We start from the raw sequence: 6000 nt of genomic DNA, 5'->3' as shown, positions 1-6000 counted from the left end.
GAGGTGGTCACACTGTCTGCACATCTCTAAAGGGCAATCTTCCCAAAATACTCATGATGTGGTTGCTGGTGGTCATTTGAGCTCGCTTTCTCCTTTGAAAGGGCAAGTACTAATAATAAACAAGACAAATAATTGAGCAAAAGGAGGAGTTAAATGGACAAATAAACAGTGCAAACCACACATACCTTCAATAACACACACTGCTCTGCACTAGCATACTGCTGGCCATGAGAATGCATCATGGAAGTATTTGATGCATCATGGAAGTATTTGATACATCATGTATTGGCCAATAATGGACAAACTCATCTAAAAATACAGGAGGAAGATTTTAAGGTATAGAATTCCAGTTTTAAAAGAATTCAGTTCCAATCTACATACCAGTAAGTGCAGTGTGGTTATTACAGGGCTTGCCTAGATGGTAAAGAACAAGGATTTTATGGTTGAAGAATTTTAAGCTAATTGACTTCGACCTAAAAGAGCAGACAAAATATAAATTAGTTGATCTCTTTAACAGCCTATCTCTTTAAGATTGTAGGTTCCATGGAGAAATCAAACCACTGTGAATTGAATCAGGACCATTATGATTTATATATTAATCCCTCTTCAAAGTATAGCATTTTTATGGAACCATCATAATTTAATAATGTAAAGCTTAATGATTTAAAGTGAACTTCACAACACAATGCCAAAACAGACACATATATCAATATTCAAAAATAGTATCTATTACATTTATCAGAACCTGGCACCATTTAGAAAGCCCCTCATAGATGATGTTATCTTTCACACTCAGTTTACATTATCCAAACTGCTTTCCTTTTCTTTAAAAATATCCAGAAAGTTTAAAATTCTTGGCAGAACTTGAATCAATTTTAGTAAGTGATTGGCACTCTACCTTCCTAAAAGCCAGTGTTGCACCATTGCTGCTTCAATTGCAATGAAGCTGTTCCAGAGGTTAATACTTATAATATCTTCATGCCAAGGTGATAGAGAAGCTCGAGAGCAACAATAGCTGGGAAAGTGACTCACCTTTCCGTAAATAATCACTCAAAGCCAGTCTTACATTTCTGTGTATCACCAGGTACGAGGAGGAGACATTGAAAAAAGGGATAAAAGCTCATAAATGGGATATCCAGATCACAGTGCTGGGTGGATGCTGCATTCCAGTAAACTCTCTGTGGATCTGGGAAAAACTACCAGCAAGAGCACAGGGTGGATTTTATCTCAAGTTTTCCTTTCATAAGCCAGGCAGCTTCAGAGCAGAAATGGGTTTGTCTCTGCTGACCATCATTTCCCTTATGGAAGAGAGTGCATCGATCAGGTCATTCAGAACCTACTCCAAGGCAACAGGAAGAGATGGAATGACCTAAAGCATTTAAATGAAGTAGCTTCTGTCTCAGAACAGCATTACCAAAGGTCTAGCAGGACTTGGTGAAGACACTCTGAGACCCTCTGGGAACCAGTACCATCACATTGGAGCTAGTGAGTGGTGATGGGTGAGATCTTCTCTCAGTGCTCCACTGCTCAGAGGTTCACTGCTCTCCCAGTGGAGCACACGGGATGGGAGAGCAGACACATGGACACCCAGCCATACACCTGATCCAAGCAAGGGATAAAACATGGGCCTAGCAGCAATGCTTTAGAAACAGGCTTGATTTTCTTTTGGTCTGGAGGGCTGATCTTAGGGAGGTCCTCTTCAAAGATCCAAAAACCAAAAAGGTCTTCAAAAGCCATGATAGGGCTAGAGTCTGGCAAAAAGTAGCAGTTTTTTATACTTGTATTCATTGGAAGCCTTATTAAATGAAATTCAGCAATTTCTCAGAGAGGACAGAGCTATCTGGCTGGCTGAGCTAGATGTTTCCTCCTACATGCTATTAAAAAACTCTCTTTTAGTCACTTGTCCATGTGGGTGTGCCACAACATCTGCTCTCTGCAGGTGGGTCACAGTTGAGATGAGGTTAACTTCTTTAACTTCTTAACAACTGAAATAGTAGAAGCTGATAGCAGTTGATGATAGGTGTCCCCCAAGCTCCCAGTAATTTTTCTGGACAAACAGAAGTGCCAGGTAAGATACACAAAACAGATCATACAAAACCTCTACCCAATCCCAGTTACTGCGACAGGAACCTAATTGAAAAATGCAACTGCCTGTGCTTCTTCCTTAAAATGCATATTTCTGGCTCATGGAAAGAGTTTTGACTCTAGATTATAACACAAATTTGAACTATGAACTTTCAAATAAAGAAATGCTCATCTTCTGGAAAATGGAATGAAAAAGATCACTGAAAAAATCCAGCCATCTCTACGCGCTCCTCTGTGTGCATGGGAAAACTGTCTGCCTCTGTCCCCAGAAAACCTCCCTGCAGACCCTGCTACTCCCCCTGTGTGGCTCCCAGGCCATGTGCCCACCTTCAGCTCTCCCAGTGCCTCCACTGAGTATGCCCAGCTCTGGTGAGGGCAGGCATAGCTTCCCATCCCACCAGTGTTCTCCAGGGACCAGGCTGTCAGGGGCCAAGTAGGGCCACTTGGCAACTTTGTCCTTGTCTGTCCAGCTGCTGGGACACGGAGCCTGATTCACACCAGACACACAACTCAAGCAGCCACATGGTCCAGCACAATGCCATGCCCAGATGTGCTGTGCTCCCTTGGGCCTAACAAGACAACCCAACTCAGCTGAATTACTTTGAACCGGTGTGAGCCTTGGCCTCCTTTCCTTTTTGATATTCCATAACTAGGTCCAGAGTGATAAGGTCACCCCTGAGCCTCCTCTTTTCCAGGCTAAACACCCCCAGCTCCCTCAACTTTTCCTCATCAGACTTGTGCTCCAGACTCTTCACCAGCTTTGCTGCCCTTCTCTGGATTCACTCCAGCACCTCAACGTCCTTCCTGAACTGCAGGGCCCAGAACTCGTGGTGTGGTCTCACCAGTGCTGAATACAGGGGCAGAGTCACTGTCCTGCTCTTGCTGGCCATGATATTCCTGATCCAAGCCAGGTGCCATTGGCCTTCTTAGCCACCTGGGCACACTCTGGCTCATGTTCAGCTGCTGTCAAACAGCACTCCCAGGTCCTTTTCCCCTGGGCAGCTTTCCAGCCACTCTGCCCTCTGCCTGTAGCACTGCCTGGGGGTGTTGAGAGCCAAGGGCAGGGCTCAACATTTGGTCTAGTTGAATTTCTTACCATTGGTCTTGGCCCATTGATGCAGCCTATCCAGATTCCTCTGCAGATATGAAGAGGAACGACTGGAGAGATGGTGACCAGAATCATCACTGGTGGTGAGCCTCTTTCCTCTGTCCTGCCAGAAAAGCTCATGTGAGAGGATGAAATGATATTATCAAGGAAGACTGCTGTGTATGTACCCTCAGGCACAGCTGCATCACCAAGAAGCCTGGAGCAGCTATGCTGCTGGGAGACCTAAGTCTGTCAGGCATTGTCTTTTGGGTATCTGCTGAAGGCACATCCTTCATAGCCCTTGAGACCCTGCCCACAGTGCCAGTGCATGACTGGCTCTGCAGCTTGCTCAAGCCTGTCAGCTGCACTAGGCTGCTCCAAAACCCAGCAGCACTTCCCTGCCAAGGAGTGTAATCTACCCACCTTGAAAGACCTTCCCTTCATATGAGTTCTTTGTTGCCTCAGCTGGTCACTGACCCTTGCACAGTCCAGCTGTGACGTTTTCTGTGCATTCAATGTTATCAGAATAGAGGCAGCAAAGCTCTGGCTCCAGATCCTTGTACAATTGATTTTGCTGCCTTGTTATAAACTGCTGTCAATCACTTTGTTAACCTAGACATTAATAAATCAAATTGTGCTGACCACAGTAAAGGGGAGTTGATTTAACTTGTTTTGTTGGTAAGTCATAGATGATCTGGTCACCTGACAAAGGCTGATTTGTTCATACTTTGTTACAGTATCAAAGCCATTATACAAACCTCCACTGTTTTCAGTTGTGAGGTTTTCCGAACTGATCAAACACCAAAATTATTCTCTTAGCACTGTTCAACTCCTGCAGTGACCACTTTTACAAGTGCTAAACTTCCAGTGCACACATCTTTTTCCACCAAGTCCTCTGTCCTGCCTTGAAGATTGAGGACTCATCACCTTGTCTTTGATTCAAGTTAGACCAGACATCATTTTCTCTGCCCTTATAAGGAAGTACTGTCACAAAATTACCTTTAAACATAGTCATATAAATATAACAAACATTTATTAATGCATATTTGACACTGCTTACCTTTTCATCTATTTATTTCAATGTGGTCTAACAGAAGGTGTCCCTGTCCACAGCAAGGGGAGATTGGTGATTTTTCTTCCAACCCAAACCATTCTAGGATTTTATGATTCTTTTTGCCTGCTTAAGTTCTATCCCTCTCAGTGGCCCTTTTCTACATAGTAAATAATAAAGAACGGTGTTCATCATTATGGTGCACCGGTGATTTGAGACGATGTACCGGCTGTAAAACCCCTGCCAAACAGCCCTGTTCCCCTTGAGACACCGCTTTCTGCTGCGGCACCTCCCTGCCTGGCAGCTCGGGCTCGGGGGCAGCAGCAGGAGCGCAGGGCTGGGCGCCATGTGCGGATACACCAGTGTATGAGCAGGGCTGGCCGGGGCCCTGGGCTGCCGTGTGTGGGGATACACCGCTATATGATGAGCAGGGCTGGCCGGGACCCTAGGCTGCCGTGTGTGGGGATATACCGGTATATGAGCAGGGCTGGCCGGGACCCTAGGCTGCCGTGTCGGGGGATACACCGGTATATGATGAGCAGGGCTGGCCGGGGCTCTGGGCTGCCGTGTGTGGGGATATACCGGTATATGAGCAGGGCTGGCCGGTGCTCTGGGCTGCCATGTGTGGGGATACACTGGTGTATGAGCAGGGCTGGCCGGGGCTCTGGGCTACCGTGTGTGGGGATACACCGGTGTATGATGAGCACGGCTGGCCGGTGCTCTGGGCTGCCATGTGTGGGGATACACTGGTGTATGAGCAGGGCTGGCCGGGGCCGTGGGCTGCCGTGTGTGGGGATGCACCGGTATATGAGCACGGCTGGCCGGGGCCGTGGGCTGCCTTGTGGGGGGATACACCGGTGTATGAGCAGGGCTGGCCGGGGCCGTGGGCTGCCTTGTGGGGGGATACACCGGTGTATGAGCAGGGCTGGCCGGGGCCGTGGGCTGCCGTGTGGAGATACACTGGTATATGAGCACGGCTGGCCGGGGCCGTGGGCTGCCGTGTGGAGATATACCGGTATATGAGCACGGCTGGCCGGGGCCGTGGGCTGCCGTGTGGAGATATACCGGTATATGAGCAGGGCTGGCCGGGGCCCTGGGCTGCCGTGTCGGGGGATACACCGCAATATGAGCACGGCTGGCCGGGGCCCTGGGCTGCCGTGTGGAGATACACCGGTATATGGGCACGGCAGGCCGGGGCCCTGGGCTGCCGTGTCGGGGGATACACCGGTATATGAGCAGGGCTGGCCGGGGCCATGGGCTGCCGTGTGGGGATACACCGGTATATGAGCAGGGCTGGCCGGGGCCGTGGGCTGCCGTGTGGGGATACACCGGTGTATGAGCACGGCTGGCCGGGGCCGTGGGCTGCCGTGTGGGGGGATACACCGGTATATGAGCACGGCTGGCCGGGGCCGTGGGCTGCTCTCCATCCCGGGCGGGCTGCACGCTGCCGTCCCGCGCAGGCACAGCTAAATCATTCCCGAAGCAGAAATAGCTTGGAAGAGTCGGTCCGGGCAGGACAGTAGCGGGAAGCGGAGTGGAGGTGCCGTCGGCAGTGCCGTTCTGCCACCTGGCGCTGGAGCACGGTCCCGGCCGGTGCCGCCCGCTTGGCTCCGTCCCGCCGGTCACCAGCCCTGGGCAGCGCCCGCCCGCAATCCGGGACATGCCTTCACCACGGAACTATAACACCGTTCTTTAACCCTGGATGATTTTTACTACTAATAAATATCATTCCCCTTTGCACAGGGCAGCCCTGCTGACTAAATTGTGTCCTAGAATG

Source organism: Molothrus aeneus, chromosome 4 (assembly GCF_037042795.1).
Source record: "Molothrus aeneus isolate 106 chromosome 4, BPBGC_Maene_1.0, whole genome shotgun sequence".
NCBI lineage: Eukaryota > Metazoa > Chordata > Aves > Passeriformes > Icteridae > Molothrus > Molothrus aeneus.
This window is presented reverse-complemented; position numbering follows the sequence as displayed.